Source organism: Pelobates fuscus, chromosome 5 (assembly GCF_036172605.1).
Source record: "Pelobates fuscus isolate aPelFus1 chromosome 5, aPelFus1.pri, whole genome shotgun sequence".
Lineage (NCBI taxonomy): Eukaryota > Metazoa > Chordata > Amphibia > Anura > Pelobatidae > Pelobates > Pelobates fuscus.
Window position 1 is genome coordinate 326790558 of NC_086321.1, and position 18853 is coordinate 326809410.

The 18853-nt window shown below is 39.7% G+C and overlaps 1 protein-coding gene across 1 annotated transcript in view; it reads left to right on the forward strand.

Moving 5' to 3' along the window:
- Positions 1-597: 597 nt before the first annotated feature.
- The window catches only part of LOC134611603 (semaphorin-6B-like), a 117262-nt gene continuing 99006 nt past the window's right edge, over positions 598-18853 (forward strand). The window contains 1 exon segment of the mRNA XM_063455653.1: positions 598-744. The gene's annotated coding sequence lies outside the window, so the exon portion shown is untranslated.

Here is an 18853-nt window from a genome sequence, read left to right on the forward strand (position 1 = left end):
ATATTAATAAAGACAGGTTAATTGAATCTTAAAAAAAAGTCTAACTTTTCGGGTCACCACTTGCAAAATCTAGAATCCACAGAAACAGGCAGACAGAACAAATACCACATGATTGGGTGAAGTATATTGTAATCGTGGCCAATACAAGCTGAATACACGGTAGACATAAATCTAAAGATGTAAAATGGATACTCTGCTTTTTTTTTTTACCCATTTTAACTAGGTAATATAACAAGAGTACCTGGTTAGCCATCACTGTGCTAAAGCAAAGCCTTATTCTTTATCGTGTTCTAAGTCAAATTACCGATCCACAAATTAGCACAGATATTAAACACATATTAGAACTAATCATCAGGTAATTATTAGGTAGCACAAAATCATAGCAAAATGATCCTAACACTGTCTTACATCCACAAACTACAAGGTTATACCCATGTAACACACATATTATATCAGAAATGAGGGAGATGGGGCAGTGGGGTGGGGGGGAGGAGGGCGCTGCTGTAAGATAATGGGAGGAGAAAAAAAAAGGGGGTGTCGTTTGATAGGAGGGTCTTGGCTATGTGGAGAAAATAGAGAAGAAAATAGAAGGGGGAATGAAATGTTGGGAATCTCAGAAAGAGGGGGTCTAATGGGGAGATGCAATGAGGACCAGTGAGGCCAGAATTCGCTCCGGAGGATTCTCCCAGAGGGATACACAGCGGCCTTGCCATTGGCTATTGACTCTTTAACGGGGAATACAAGGTAACGTCTTTCGTGCTCAATAGAACGTTTGTGCAACATCTTCAGCGAATTCTTCAATGTACGTACATTGCGCTCAGTGCGGGTGGCAAAACGCAGATTTACTGAATGCCTTTACATGTCTTTGTGTAAACGCTGTTTTATCACTGCATCACAATGGGCATTGTGGTCGGTTCTGTACGTATGTGTTGTGTATATGGATGGATTTATGGATGTGATCCGGTTAAATTGAGCCTGTGTACAGTAGTAAATAATACAATGGCAAGCTGTTTTCCTGTGAGCAATGCAGAGCTGATTTTCTATTTGTAATACTTGTAATATACGACAATAAAATACCAGAGGTGTTTCAGTTTATCGGTGTGTCATAGATACGGGAATGACCTAGGTGAATAGACCTCGCTAATTCGATATGGTGTGGCCTTTTCATTAGACGTACAAATCAATATTTAACTATTTCATATCTTAAATATATTATTCCTGTCACTGTTTATTTTATTTAGATTGCAATACGTCTCTGTGTGTGTAACTATATGTATGTGTGTGTGTAAATATATATATATACATACATACATGTGTGTGTATGTATGTATGTGTGTGTGTGTGTCTGTGTGTGTGTGTGTATATATATATATATATACTATTTGTGTGAACAATTTTGTGTATTTTGTGGTCCATATTGGTATGCTTGTATGCCAATAATTATATTACCATTATTACATTATATATAAAATTACATAATGACTAGTACTAATGAAAAACATAATAGTAAATAATAACATATTTAGACAAAAAAGATAATGTGGGGGTCCAACTGCAGCAAGCTTACCCAAGAGAGGGAGCTGGATATCATAACACAATAGGTAAGGTGCACATTAAAGACAAAGAACTACAAACTGACAGATATACAATGTACAAGTAACAAAGTAACAGGCAACAAGTGTGGGTTCAAGTGCATTCCCACGGGTGTTCCCAACATCGATGACACTGTGTGTGCCACCACCACTATGGAGAGAAAAGAGTATTGGGCCTTAACTGGTTAACTAGGTAAGGATTGGGGCAAAGGCATTGTGAGGGATTTAGGATTTGGGGATTCCATAAAAGATAGACATTTTTTTAAGGTCTGCATTGTTAAATCACGCCCATATAGGTTTTAGGCTAGCTGAGCGTCATGGGAACTGTAGTTCACAAATTTACCCATTTGGCCCATTTGGGTCTGGTAGCCTTGTGTGCCATGCATGGCACGTGACGTCGGTCATAGGTTGCTAACTCCTGATGTGTACAGAAGATGTGGAAAAGGAATGTGAAGTTGCATAGAACAACTTGCACAATGTAATATGCAGTAGACTACTGTAGGGATATCAGTTTATTTGCAAGTTGTAAATGTCCCTAAATTTGTGTTTTTTGTTTGTCTTGTAACTTTGGCAAATTCTCATCAGGTGAAGTAGGCCAGTTCTGTCTATCTATCTGTCTGTCTCTCTATTCTAAACATGCATACCTATAAGGGTGCTGCTGTTGCCAATTCATACAATACACAAGATTCAGCGCATTCACTAAACAGCAATTTCATGGCTCAAAAAAATGTACCGTAATCGTTTTATTTAAAACAGTATATGGTCATACATTGCATAAGACTGCCACAACTCCAATTACACATTTAAAAGCATGTTCATTTACACAATATTATTTATTTATTATTTATTAAATCATTACAACAATTGGGGGATAAACCGTTTTAGAGATTGTATAGTATCCCTCATCTTGCAATATTTCAGACAGATAGCTCTGTGAAAATTATGTGCCGGTTTTCATTTGGTAATGAGTTAAAAAATTCAATCACAATTGCATGTGTGTTCTCAATATCCTCCTAAACCAAAAATGCCTCGCGTTATCTGTCAGTCACGATTGTTAATCACGCAGTCTCAAACTGGATACCATGGATTTGCGGGATTAGCAATAAGCAAAATGGCGTTTTCACTTAATTTTCAATTACATCACAGGTTGGCATTTATTGACAGCAGTAGTGATAGTGACATGTGGAATTGACCTGTTGTGTTCTAAATTGACATTAATATGTGTGTGTGTGTGTTCAAAGTGGACATATAGGTTTTGCTCCCCTCCTCGTCAGTAAACAGCTGCAGTAAGCTGTTACTATTAACAACAGTTAGTCGCTAGTAGTGGCTATTTATTACTGGCAGGTTTCCAACCTTGTCACATTTTTTACTGGTTCACTGCCAATAACACTTGCTTGCAAAGATACAGATCACTCACAAATGAGCTGATCCCTTAAAGTACACAAATACATGCTGTGCAAGTTGTCACCTTAGCAACCACGCTTCGCCGGTAGAAAAGGCTCAGCCTGGGCATGTGTTCTTCACCCTGTGATTGGACTTAGCAGGAGGAGATAGCAACAGGGACGGCGCAACCATGAGGTGGCACAAACGGCCTCCATAGGGCGCATCAAACCAGGGATGCAGCGTCCGTTAGATCAGATAGAGTAAACAGAATATCCTCTCTCGCAGTCTGCTCTTCCACACTACAAAGAGGGAGTTTAGCAGGCACAGGAGGGGAGAGGGAGGCGGGAGTAGTGAAAGAGACACACAAAAGAGGATGAGGAAAGAGTCACACAGAGGGGCTGGGGAGAAACAGACAATGTGCAGGAGGGAGAAAGAAACACAGAGGCTAGGGGGGACAAGAGACACACAGAAGGGGCTGGGGGAGAGAGAGACACAGGGCCAGAGGGTGTGAAAGAGACACAAAGAGGGACTGGGCGGGAAACAGATAATGTGCAGGAGGGAGAGAGGCTGAGGGGAGAAAGAGGAGCATAGAGGGCCTTTGAGGGAGAGATAGATACAGAGGCTGAGGGAGAGAAAGAGACACACAGAGGAATTGGGCGGGAGAAAGAGACACACAGAGGTGCTGGGGGAAGAGATGTACAGAGGGGCTTGGGGGAGAGACAAAAACTAGGTGGAAAGAAAGAAAGACACACAGAGGGGCTAGGAAAGGGGATAAAGAGGCACATAGAGGGGCTTGGGGGAGAGACACACAGAGGGGCTGGAGAAGAGGCAAAATACACATAAAAGGGACTGTTAAAGGGGAGAAAGCGACATACAGGTGGGCTGGGGGTAAGAGACACACAGAGGAACTAAGGAGAAGAGACACACAGAGGGTAAAAAAGAGACACACAGAGGTGTTGGGGATGGGAAGAAAGAGACAAATGACCTGGGAGGAGTAAAAGAGACAAAAAGGAGGGACGTAAGAGACACACAGTGGGGTTGTCAGAGACACACAAAGAGGAAAATGGGGATAAGATACATTAAGGAGGATGTAAGACACAAAAGAGAATAAGATACACTTAAGGGGGTGTAAGTCAAAAAAAGGGGTAAAGCTACACTAAATGTGGTAAGACAATCAAAAGTGGGGTTAAGAGACACACCGGTGAAGATGCATTTTTTTGTGAGGGGAAGGTGTTGCAAAATACATCTTGTGTAGCCCAAAATTCTTGCACCAGGGCTGGATAGCAACAGGGTATTCAATGTATTAACCTATAATCTTGTGCTATGCCAGATACATGTAACGTTTAAGATTAATTTCTGATATGTAAATTGTTCATTTAAATGACTCGACTACTTTACTTATAAAAATATAATTTTACGTTATTATATCATTTATCATTTTATCATTTATCATTTTATAGTTCAACTTGGTATGGTTTAATATGGTTTGATATGTGTTTTAGGATGTCATATAGATAAGACGTATGCTTTTCATATAGGGTGTATAGTGATTTAGCTGTTTATAATTTATTTGCATCCAGCCAGAGGCAAGTGATAAATATTTGGATTAATGTCAGCCATTAAACAGTAGCAACAGGATTTAAAAGCAGTGGCTAAGTAGCATTTAAAGGGACACTATAGTCACCTGAACAACTTTGGCTTAATGAAGCAGTTTTGGTGTATAGAACATGCCCCTGCAGCCTCACTGCTCAATCCTCTGCCATTTAGGAGTTAAATCCCTTTGTTTATGAACCCTAGTCACACCTCCCTGCATGTGACTTGCACAGCCTTCCATAAACACTTCCTGTAAAGAGAGCCCTATTTAGGCTTTCTTTATTGCAAGTTCTGTTTAATTAAGATTTTCTTATCCCCTGCTATGTTAATAGCTTGCTAGACCCTGCAGGAGCCTCCTGTATGTGCTTAAAGTTCAATTTAGAGATTGAGATACAATTATTTAAGGTAAATTACATCTGTTTGAAAGTGAAACCAGTTTTTTTTTTTCATGCAGGCTCTGTCAATCATAGCCAGGGGAGGTGTGGCTAGGGCTGCATAAACAGAAACAAAGTGATTTAACTCCTAAATGACAGTGAATTGAGCAGTGAAATTGCAGGGGAATGATCTATACACAAAAACTGCTTTATTTAGATAAAGTAATTTAGGTGACTATAGTGTTCCTTTAATGGCTCTCAAAAAATAACTGAAGCCATTAGCAACTTTTTACACCTGGTTTTCAGAATTGGCAGCCAGTAATTCCCTGTTGCTACTTGTGAAATTTGCCAATCAGTAAATAGCCGTTACTCACTAATAGTAGCAGCAGACACTTCAACTAGTAGCGGCTGGACAGTACAAAAATCTACAAAGTTGGACACAAGCCCTTGAAGGGATACTAAAGTGTCAGGAATACAAAGCTCTATTCCTGACTCTATAGCTCCCTCTGCCTCCCTCATCCATCACACGCCCCTGCACCCCCCAGTGAATAAAGGGTTAAAACCCCTTTAGTTACTTGAAATATATACAATATACAAACTAAAGTAGTACGTGAAATCTAGGTATTCCCCTAGGTGTAACTCACAGACAACCGAATAAACCAAGACAGAAGAGGAAAAAATTTGGAAAGGAACCCAGTACACGTATAAAATATAGAAATGAATAAAATACAACCTGGTAATTTGGACCAGGAATATGTGGTCAATGTGGACCTATAATTAAAATAAAACACTACATAGTGTAAAACAATTATAGTAACAATTATAGAAAAAGTGCTGGTAAGTATTAAACTCACAAACGCAAGTGAAAATAGGCTTCTCACCCCACCAGGGGTTAATACGAATGATAGGACCAGTGGGAATCAATCACATGGATCTTCATATATTTCTCTGATAGATGTAGAAAGAGAGCCACATATGGTGAAGTACAATTAAAATCCACAGGAAATGTATTAAAGTTGCACTTACAAACAGGCAGCAAATCTAGGCATATCTCCACACATGTGGAACCAAGTAGAGGGAAGATGGATCCTCAGGATGCCAGTAAAAAAGAATAAAATAAAACAAATACTAATAAAATCAAAATCAGAATAAAAAGTCACTGTATAGTTTAGTTTTCTAAACTGAACATCTATCAGAGAAATATATGAAGATCCATGTGATTGATTACCACTGGTCCTATCATTCATATTAACCCCTGTTTTATTTTAATTATAGGTCCACATTGACCACCTATTCCTGGTCCAAATTACCAGGTTGTATTTTATTCAATTCTATATTTTATAAGTGTACTGGGTTCCTTTCCCAATTTTTTCCTCCCCTTTATTTACTTACCTGATCCCTGATCGGTGCTGGGTTTGAAGCTCCTCCTCCGTTCCTCTTGACGAGCGGGCTCTGAGCATGATGCTCACTCATTAGACCTCGGCATAGAAAAGCTTTGCATCAATGCTTTCCTATGGGGAAAAAATCTGACGCCGGAGGTCCTCATGTAGAGCGTGAGGACAACCAGCGTCAGATACCGGACCAAAGGTCCGTTTCAAACCAGGAAGCCCTCTAGTGGCTGTCTGGGAGACGGTCACTTGAGGCTGACTTAGTGCTGCAATGTAAACATTGCCGTTTCTCTGGAACACTTTATTGTCCCTTTAAGGTTGGGTTCTAAAATTGTATTTTAAAAAGGAGAAATTACTTTTTTTTACCATGACTTCAACTCAAGATAGGTGTTTGTGGTTGTTCTACTCATGCAGAAACAGTTTGACAATTTTCTCGCTGTGTCGGATGGCTTTGTTAATGTGTCAATAACTCTTGTTCAGAAGAATCATGATTACTTAAGCTTGGCTGCTTAACGAAAGGCATAGGGATCTTTTTTCAAAGCACTGGTAATGGTAAAAGTGCTGGCTGAAAGTAACATAATGGTGGGATTGTCATTGCATCTGCATCGGCTGTTAACGGCTCATTGGCAGCCATTAACATGTTCATAATTATCGAACAATGGATTGTAATTTACCACATTTTCTGCACGTGCACTCTTTCTTTCTTTAGGGAACAAATCCGAATGAAAGATTTCTTTTTTTTTTTTTTTTAATTCTTTTTTTTTGTAGTGCAGGTGAGTACAAAGTATAATATTGATAATTAGGGCAGTTAATTTAGAGTTCACGAGAGTCACTTAACCCACGCTAGCTGCTGGTATGTTGTTGTCTCCCCTGGTGGCGTTGTGTAGGCCTGCCTGCCACAGTGAGGGTCGGTCTCTCGGTGGGTGGATGAGGCCTGTGGGTAGTCCGTTGGGGGCTGCGGGACGCAGCTGCTGGATACTCAGAGTGGTGAGGCGCAGGGTGGCCCCCGCGGCTCTTCTGTATAAACTACGGGAGGGCTCACCCTTAAAACGCCTTTGCCTAATGGTGGCTGCCCTTCTCTTAGGCCGCCGGACTCCTGGTCGTCCCGTTTGTTGGGCTCTCGGCCCTGAAGGGTGGCAGCGAGCTGAATGAAAGATTTCTTAACTTTTTTTTTTTACAATCTTTATTTAAGATTATCAACAAGAAAGAACATTGAAATGATAGTTAGCAGGTAAACATTGGAAGCATTCAAGGTGATGTACAGTAAAGTGGATTCTAGGAAGGTTTACATCTGCATATATGTAATAACTACTAAATAGTAGTGCAGAGTCGTGCAAATTTCAGTCTCGGGACGACGTGTTTGTTACTTATATATAGAGGTAATCCTAAACAGGGTACCCTCATTTAAAGGTAGAGAAAATGGTATATGAATAAAAAAAAAAAAAGCTAAATAACAGTGCGATGTACAGCTCAGGTAATTGTTACTTGTGCACAGTGGTGTTTTGGGTAGAGGCGAAGACCGTCACCTTTCCTACCCCTCCTGTCACTACCCATAAGGGCAGTTAACTGCAAATTGAGGATAGCTAAGGAGTTGAACAATTTCTTTACTTTTAGCTGGGCTTCCTCTGTCTATTGTTCTCTGCATTCTTCTTATGCTGGGATCAACCATGATTGTTTTCTGTCGCTAACTGCAGCTGAATACAATATTACTGTTACAGAAGAACTGTTTGAGTGTGCAATGGGGTAAGCAGTACTGCCTCTCTTAATTAATATGTTGGAAGCTAGAACATCAGGTTTATGTATTGCAAGTGGTAGCTTAACCTACCTCACGTTCTACTGTGCAGGTGCATTATTTTGTTCCAGAAATACCTGGAACGTAAGCATAGAGCAAAACTCAGTAACTCCTACAGTAACAGAGAGGTGGGGATATGTCATGTTATGTTCCTACTCGCTACTCATAAACAGCATGTTGCTTAAGATCTAAAGCAAAGCATAAACAGAAAGAAGCATATATTACAGGGCCAAGTATTCAATGTGACTCTGCCGACGTCAGCTCCCGAGTGGAGCAAGTGCCGCGCGCGCATTCAAACAGTCCATAAGAAAGCATTTCTCAATGCTTTCCTATGGACGTTCTGCACGCTGCATGCGAATTTCGCATCCAGCGTTGCAAATGCGCCTCTAGCGACTGTCAGAAAGACAGCCACTAGCGGTTGTATTAACCCCTAATGTAAATATAGCAGTTTCTCTGAAACTTCTATGTTTACATATGAAGGGTTAAAACCTGAGGGACCTAGCACCCAGACCACTTCATTGAGCTGAAGTGTTCTGGGTGACTATAGTGTCCCTTTAATGTAGCAACAACTCAATGCATGTTTACCCTTAATTTTTAGTCTAAACGTTGATAAGATGTCTAGGCCATGACAAAATACTGATTAAGATGTTCCCATGGGAAATGACCAAGTCATGGTCTCGTATCTTTGCCAAGTTAAAGTAGATCCTAATTGAAAATCTAAGGTATAAATATGTGTACTTATTAATATTAGAAATTCAGAGGAGAGAATTTTGGATGTAGAGACGCTGCTCCATCTCACTAAGACTGAGAGGTAGACTTGTTTCAGCCTGCAGTAGAGGCAGGACTGTGTGGGGCCAGGAACCCAACTACTTAAAATTGGTTTAACTAGGAAAGGAGGGACAATGCCAGAAGACTTCAAGCTCTATAACCAATTTAATGAGATGAAATGAATATAGTGAATATATTTGTCTGTTTCAGTGAACATTTCAAAATACAAAATAAAATATCTGATATTGGGGGCGGGGCCGGGCGGCCATGCTGGCAGGCTGCAAGTCACCACGGCTCCTGAGGGAAATGGCTATTTCTGGCTAGAAACCGGCCTTCTAAAGCTGGTAACACCCTGGAAACCCGTGGAACAAGACCCTGAAGTGTCCCAGTGCAGCTGGAGCTCCTGATACCGAGTGATTCTGGGTCCTGGTGAGATGCTCGGGGACTTGGGACTGAGGCCTACCCGGGAGGGGAGTGGGGCGGACGGCCGCTGCCTCGCTTTCCGTCCCGGCCACTACTACCAAGCGACTGACCTGAGGCCTGCACGGCTCCGTTCACCCCCCCCCTTTGGACCAGGGGGGATATCCCGGTCCCCACAGGGGAGACGGCTACCTGGCTGATCCGGAGCTGCAACACCGGAGCAAACCGGCTCACCCTTTAAGATGGCCGCCGACACAACTGCCCCACATGGCACGGGAGAAAGGGGAACTAAGCTAAGTTCCCGCTCGCGGCTGCGAGATGGTGGGGTGAAAACCACACAAGGATTCCTAGAGCAACCGAGGATCCTAACCTCTGTAGTACAGACAGTCATGGAAGCGATCCCCTGCAATGGGTCGGAGGCGAAATGGACACTCACCTCTCCGGGTACTCCACCAAAGCACACAGCTACACCAGCCTCCCACTGCTCCGCTGGGCCAGGGGCCCGCCTGGACTGTAAACCATGCTGCTGTCCATACCCATCAAACGGGCCCACACACCTATGTACACAAACAGAGAGGACGGCCTGCAAACACTGGGAGACGGTCCACACTGACGCGGTGAGCCGAAGAGGCATGCGGGAAGAAACACGCTACCCTGCAAATGGGTCTGGACTGTGCCCGACAGCTATGGGCATAGGCTGAGTATGACAGGCACTGGGGGTCACTAGACATGCCAGAGCATTAGCCTGTCGTCCCCTCTCACACACAGCACTGCTCTCTAGCTACTGCATGTGATGTTAAAATCTGTTTTATGCCTATACTCGTATGTCTCCAATTCCATCTGATCCCACTAACCCTCAGCACCCAGTTACTAAAATGTCTGATGGCCTCCTTTCCTTAAGCGATGTATAGTACTCGTGTATAACTAGCATGTGCGGTCTTAGCATTCAATTTTAATGATTATGCAGCTACTTCACTAAATACCTGCACCAGGTTACAGTTTATAAATTACTTACTCTATACAACAGGTTAATTCGTACTCAATGGCTAACTAGTCTCATATCGCCTAACTGGTAGCCATAGTTTGCATGGGAAAAGCCTCACACTCTACTAAGCCTTACCTTGCTGCAGCAAGCATATACACTCATATGGACTACTAGACAACAACTACACCAGGCTCAACCAGCATATTTACCCCTTTTTGGGTCCACAAATAGTTAAGGCGCAGCAAGTTAGCATATTGCTACATACTGAGAAGTTAAATAATCTAACTGCACTAGCTTGATCTAAGAATTAGCAATTTGCTACAATATTCACCGTACTGTTATAAGCGTGGCCTCAGTAATGTTTTAGTGTGTTAATAATTTTACATTATAGTTACATAAACGAGAACCTACACTGTTGAAATTATGATCTCAATTACTTAAAAATGTGCCTGACTAACGAATGCCGCAACCTGTATTTCAAATGTATTCCAACTTACCCTGATGTCGCCGTTGTGGCGCACCAAGGCTATTTGTCACTTTTGAGCACAACAAAAATAAAGAATATAAAAAAAAAAAAAATCTGATATTATCTTATCAATGGAGAAGAATGTGAAATTTTTTGTCGCTTGTGTACTTGACGTGTAGCAGCTGGAACTTTCCAACCCAGAATCTCTTCTTTCTTGTGGTACAGTGGATGTGAAAAAGGAAATGCAGGGAAGCAGCGCTTGGGGATAGTAGTTCTCAAATTCAAAGCAATATAAGGAGTAAAGGAAAAGGACATAATATAGTGTAGTATATTCTGAATAGCTGAAAATGATAAATAAAACAAAATGCGCTTACAATTTTCTGCAGCTAAATCTGAACTCCAGATATGTGCGCCTGGACGGTACAGTCCCCGTCTGTGGATATGTTGGAGGTCTCTGTTCGTGATTAAGGCATCTTCAGCAATAGACACAATAAAACAAAGGAAGTGAATGGCGCTTACACAGTAAAAACCAAAACACAGTACTGGAGTGAGAAAGGTGTTCCCCAACACCCTAAAGTCAAAATGTACAGAAGGTATTAAAAGCAACAAGTGCCAAAATACACACAACACTCCCTGTGTATAAACATATAAAACAATACTTATGCATGTACAGGTATACGTAAGGGATGTCCCATGTAGTCAGTACCTACAATAAAAAAAGGTACATAGTATAGACCGTACATACAACGAGAGAAATACGGAGGTAATTGGATACACTCACGGATTCCAGAGCCGTACCAGGCTCTGTATTTAGTGCCCAAAGGTGCCTCAAAAGGCTTTGCTGGAGAATCCTGGATGGTATCCCCCAGAAGTAGAAGGAACAGCAGCAGAGTGATGGTAAAAAAATGTAGATTTATTTATAAATATAAATTAAAATAATAACTGTGCAGGTCCCATATGGTGACTCACGAAATCACAGTCATGCAGACGCGTTTCAACTCAGTCCGCGTTTTCATCAGTGCATAAAATCATCCGGTTGCTGTTCCGTTTAAATTCACCGCTATTTTGATTGCCGGTCACATGGGCGGAAGTTCGGGTGGCCGGCGTCTGACATCACTTCCGGTATTTCGGCGCTCATTTTCCAGCTTGATTATGTTTAGTGCGATTGCCCATTCGAGGCTGGAGACTCCATCTTGTGAAAGGGCATCTATTATAGTTCTTAGCATGCTCGCATAGAAAAAAACTGCAGTGTTGGAAGTGGCACAATGACATATACGAAATAGCAGTAATAATGCAATGTTGTGCATAGAGAGACATTATAAATACATAATGTGCAATATCAATATGGAATTAATTAATACATTTGTCCAACTAGAGCAGAAAAGTTTCATATTAAGGATGGACATCTATCATATCTTAAAGGATGTATCCATATAAACAATAATTACTGAAATACAATGAAGTAAGAAGTGTGGTATACAATAAAATAAAATAAAATAAAATAAAATAAAATAAGAATACACAATGTTAAAGCAACAGCAGCAGTATAGTAATATATATAAAAAGAGAAAATATGTATATACATTAAACAGCATGTGGGTATATGGTACAGAGTGATCCCATCTAGGTGGTATGAATATAGCCCATATAGAATAAGATTGGTGGGTGAAAAAAAGACTAAAAAGAAGAGTCTCTATAAAAAACTGAAAAATATATAAAAAAATGTAAAGTTATAAAAAATTTACTAACTCAAAATCTAAATTTAGGCCGTAGGGGGATAAGGTATTCAATTCAAAAATCCACCTACTTTCAATTTTACAAAGTTCTTTAAAATTATCTTCACCCCTCCAATCTTTTTTCTTTTGAGCAATGGCAGTGAAATTGACACATGAAGGGTCACTGTTGTGGCATTGTAAAAAATGTGCAGAGACACTGTGTTTGGCATACCCCCTCTGTATGTTGCCCAAGTGTTCCAGTATGCGGGTTTTTAAAGTCCTCGTGGTCATTCCCACATACTGGAGTCCACAAGGGCACCAGAGGAGGTATATCACATTACTAGAATGGCAAGTAAGAATAGAATTAATCTTATACTCCTTTTTAGATATATTGGAGATAAATTTAGTTTGTGTATCTTTCTTAAATTTTGTTCTTTTACAGGCTGTGCACATTTTGCATGGGTAAAAACCATGTTTTTGATTAAAAACGTTGGTATTAGCGGTATGTGTTTTTATGTGGTTTCTGACCAGCAACGTTTGTAAATTTTTAGTACCCCTATATATAATTTTTGGTTTTTCACCAATGATGTTATTAAGACCCTCATCAGTTCTCAGAATGTGCCAGTACTTCTGGACAATAGATTTTATGTGTTTAGCGTCACCGCTATAATCTAAAATTAGAAGGGGTTCCTCTGTTTGTTTAGTTATTTGTTTATCCTTATATTCTAATAGGGACTCTCTATTTAGCTGTCCGGTTTCCTGAATTTGATGGTCCAAGATGCTTGGATCATATTTCTTTTCAATGAAGAAATTTTTCAAACGTCCCGCCTGTTCTTCATATTCTTTGATGTCACTACAATTTTTGAAAATCCGGTTGAATTGGCTCTTGGGCACATTGCGCAACCACGGATCGTAATGACAACTCGTGGTGTCAATGTACCCATTGACATCCACTGGTTTGAAATAAGTTCTGGTGGAAATATGATTGTGTGAGACATAGATATCCAAATCTAAGAACTGGACTGATGTTTGGCTAATTTGACTAGTCAGAACGATGTTATTATGATTGTCATTAAGGCCCTCCAGGAAGAGATCCAAGGACACTCTGGACCCCTTCCATATAAAGAAGATGTCGTCGATATATCTGCGATAGAGGACCAGACCCGCTCCCATGATGTCCCGAGCTGGGAGGAAGGTACCCTCCCAGTGAGACATAAAGAGATTAGCATAGCTGGGAGCGAATCTGGTCCCCATCGCATTACCGACTAACTGTAAAAAAAAGGAACCATCGAACCAAAAAAAATTGTTGGTAAGAATCAAATAGATACTGTCTATGATGAAATTAATCTGGCTCTCAGCAAACTTATTACTATGCATCAAAACATGCTTGACAGCCGTGCAACCCAACTCGTGAGAAATAATAGTATTTATATATAGTAATAGTAATAGTAATAGTAATAAGTTTGCTGAGAGCCAGATTAATTTCATCATAGACAGTATCTATTTGATTCTTACCAACAATTTTTTTTGGTTCGATGGTTCCTTTTTTTTACAGTTAGTCGGTAATGCGATGGGGACCAGATTCGCTCACAGCTATGCTAATCTCTTTATGTCTCACTGGGAGGGTACCTTCCTCCCAGCTCGGGACATCATGGGAGCGGGTCTGGTCCTCTATCGCAGATATATCGACGACATCTTCTTTATATGGAAGGGGTCCAGAGTGTCCTTGGATCTCTTCCTGGAGGGCCTTAATGACAATCATAATAACATCGTTCTGACTAGTCAAATTAGCCAAACATCAGTCCAGTTCTTAGATTTGGATATCTATGTCTCACACAATCATATTTCCACCAGAACTTATTTCAAACCAGTGGATGTCAATGGGTACATTGACACCACGAGTTGTCATTACGATCCGTGGTTGCGCAATGTGCCCAAGAGCCAATTCAACCGGATTTTCAAAAATTGTAGTGACATCAAAGAATATGAAGAACAGGCGGGACGTTTGAAAAATTTCTTCATTGAAAAGAAATATGATCCAAGCATCTTGGACCATCAAATTCAGGAAACCGGACAGCTAAATAGAGAGTCCCTATTAGAATATAAGGATAAACAAATAACTAAACAAACAGAGGAACCCCTTCTAATTTTAGATTATAGCGGTGACGCTAAACACATAAAATCTATTGTCCAGAAGTACTGGCACATTCTGAGAACTGATGAGGGTCTTAATAACATCATTGGTGAAAAACCAAAAATTATATATAGGGGTACTAAAAATTTACAAACGTTGCTGGTCAGAAACCACATAAAAACACATACCGCTAATACCAACGTTTTTAATCAAAAACATGGTTTTTACCCATGCAAAATGTGCACAGCCTGTAAAAGAACAAAATTTAAGAAAGATACACAAACTAAATTTATCTCCAATATATCTAAAAAGGAGTATAAGATTAATTCTATTCTTACTTGCCATTCTAGTAATGTGATATACCTCCTCTGGTGCCCTTGTGGACTCCAGTATGTGGGAATGACCACGAGGACTTTAAAAACCCGCATACTGGAACACTTGGGCAACATACAGAGGGGGTATGCCAAACACAGTGTCTCTGCACATTTTTTACAATGCCACAACAGTGACCCTTCATGTGTCAATTTCACTGCCATTGCTCAAAAGAAAAAAGATTGGAGGGGTGAAGATAATTTTAAAGAACTTTGTAAAATTGAAAGTAGGTGGATTTTTGAATTGAATACCTTATCCCCCTACGGCCTAAATTTAGATTTTGAGTTAGTACATTTTTTATAACTTTACATTTTTTATATATTTTTCAGTTTTTTATAGAGACTCTTCTTTTTAGTCTTTTTTTCACCCACCAATCTTATTCTATATGGGCTATATTCATACCACCTAGATGGGATCACTCTGTACCATATACCCACATGCTGTTTAATGTATATACATATTTTCTCTTTTTATATATATTACTATACTGCTGCTGTTGCTTTAACATTGTGTATTCTTATTTTATTTTATTTTATTTTATTTTATTGTATACCACACTTCTTACTTCATTGTATTTCAGTAATTATTGTTTATATGGATACATCCTTTAAGATATGATAGATGTCCATCCTTAATATGAAACTTTTCTGCTCTAGTTGGACAAATGTATTAATTAATTCCATATTGATATTGCACATTATGTATTTATAATGTCTCTCTATGCACAACATTGCATTATTACCGCTATTTCGTATATGTCATTGTGCCACTTCCAACACTGCAGTTTTTTTCTATGCGAGCATGCTAAGAACTATAATAGATGCCCTTTCACAAGATGGAGTCTCCAGCCTCGAATGGGCAATCGCACTAAACATAATCAAGCTGGAAAATGAGCGCCGAAATACCGGAAGTGATGTCAGACGCCGGCCACCCGAACTTCCGCCCATGTGACCGGCAATCAAAATAGCGGTGAATTTAAACGGAACAGCAACCGGATGATTTTATGCACTGATGAAAACTCGGACTGAGTTGAAACGCGTCTGCATGACTGTGATTTCGTGAGTCACCATATGGGACCTGCACAGTTATTATTTTAATTTATATTTATAAATAAATCTAAATTTTTTTACCATCACTCTGCTGCTGTTCCTTCTACTTCTGGGGGATACCATCCAGGATTCTCCAGCAAAGCCTTTTGAGGCACCTTTGGGCACTAAATACAGAGCCTGGTACGGCTCTGGAATCCGTGAGTGTATCCAATTACCTCCGTATTTCTCTCGTTGTATGTACAGTCTATACTATGTACCTTTTTTTATTGTAGGTACTGACTACATGGGACATCCCTTACGTATACCTGTACATGCATAAGTATTGTTTTATATGTTTATACACAGGGAGTGTTGTGTGTATTTTGGCACTTGTTGCTTTTAATACCTTCTGTACATCTTCAGCAATAGTAAAGATGTTCCTTCTTCAAAGTGCAACCTTACAGCAACCGAATGTCCTAAGCGGAGAGCAAATATCGATATTGCTCAGTCCGAATGGACGTAGGTGGTATAAACCCCACCAAGGATATCACTGTGTGCGTCCTCTAGGTTAAGAATTTTTCGAAGATAGATAAATGATTCCAAATAGAGTAAAATAACTAGTTTTATTTGGAAATAAAAAATAAAATCAGATATAGTATAAAATACTTTGTAAAGACACTGACGCGTTTCACCTACAATAAGTCTTTCTAATGCCTGCTGCCAAGCTGCTTCCCTGCATTTCCTTTTTCATTATCTTATCAATATCTGACAACATCAACCAGCATTAGCATTTTTTTATTTAATTTTTTTGTTTCAGTGACCATTTCAAAATAAAAAATGGAAAAAAAACTAATATACTTCTGCCACTCCCACATCTAGGGCTTACATAGTTACATAATTACATAGCTGAAAAGAGACTTGCGTCCATCAAGTTCAGCTTTCCTCACATATGTTTTTGCTGTTGATCCAAAAGAAGGCAAAAAACCCAGTCTGAAGCGCTTCCAATTTTGCAACAAACTAGGAAAAAATTCCTTCTTGACCCCAAAATAGCAGTCAGATGTTTCCTTGGATCAAGCAGCCATTACCCCACTAATTAGAAATTATATCCCTGTATGTTATGTTTTTGCAAGTATTTATCCAATTGCAGTTTAAACATCTGTATAGACTCTGACAAAACCACCTCTTCAGGTAAATAATTCCATATCCTTATTGCTCTTACTGTAAAAAACATTTTCTTTGCCTTAGATGAAATCTCCTTTCTTCAAGCCTAAATGTGTGACCTTGTGTCCTATGTATAGCCCTGTTTATGAATAGATTTCCAGATAATGGTTTGTACTGGCATCGAATATATTTGTATAATGTTATCATATCCCCTCTCAGGCACCGTTTTTCCAAACTAAAGAGATTTAATTTTTTTAACCTTTCTTCATAACTAAAATGCTCCATTCTTTTTATCAATTTTGTAGCTCGTCTCTGCACTTTTTCTAGTGCCATGATATCTTTCTTTAGAACAGGTGCCCAAAATTGCACAGAATATTCAAGGTGTGGTCTTACCAGCGATTTATAAAGAGGCAAAATTATATTTTCATCTCGAGAATTTATGCCCCTATTTATACATGACAAAACCTTACTGGCCTTAGCAACGGCAGATTGACATTGCATATTGCTACCTAATTTGTTGTCCATAACAATTCCGAAATCCTTCTCGTGTGTGGTTATCCCTAGTTCACTACCATTTAGGGTGTAAATTGCATGTGCATTCTTAACCCCAAAGTGCATACCTTGGCATTTTTCCACGTTAAATTTCATCTGCCATTTTAGTGCCCAGTCCCCCAATCTATCCAAATCCCTCTGCAGCAAGGCAATATCCTGCTCACATTTTATTACTTTACAAAGTTTTGTGTCATCTGCAAACACTGATACATGGCTTTCAATGCCCATTTCAAGATCATTTATAAATATGTTAAATAGAAGCGGTCCCAAAACAGAACCCTGAGGGACACCACTTACCACTTTTGTCCAGCTTGAAAATTTACCATTTATGACAACTCGTTGTACTCTATCCTTAAGCCAATGTTCTACCCAAGAACAAGAATATTCATCTAGACCAATTTCTTTTAGTTTGAAGACTAACCTATTGTGAGGAACCGTATCAAATGCCTTGGCAAAATCCAAGTAGATCACATCCACTGCAACACCCTGATCTATATTTCTACTTACTTCTTCGTAGAATGCAATTAGGTTAGTTTCACATGACCTATGTTTCATAAAACCATGCTGATTATTGCTAATAATAAAGTTCTTCCCAATGAATTCCTGAATATTATCCCTTAAGAGCTGTTCAAATAATTTCCCAGTCACAGAAGTTAAGCTCACAGGTCTATAATTTCCAGGCAATGATTTTGAACCCTTTTTAAATATAGGAACAACATCTGCCTTCCTCCAATCCTCCGGTACAATACCTTAAACAAAAGAATCTTGAAAAATTAAATACAGAGGTTCACTTATTTCCCCACTTAGCTCCTTAAGTACTCGTGGGTGGATACCGTCAGGCCCCGGAGCTTTATTTACATTAATTTTCCTTAATAGCTGTAGCACCTTGTCTCGAGTTATCCAATCACTAGTTATCTGCAAATTTGTTGCAGCAATCATTTGCATATCTCTTGCCATAGGATCCTCATTAATATATACTGAAGAAAAATAGTTATTTAAAATTTCTGCCTTTTCCTGGTCTTCATTGACTAACAGACCCATCTCTGTTTTCAGTGTACCTCAAAGTCCTCCCTCCTACCCTAAGCCTAAGCTTCTCTGTACTGCTTTCATTCGGCTCCATTGTAGTTCGT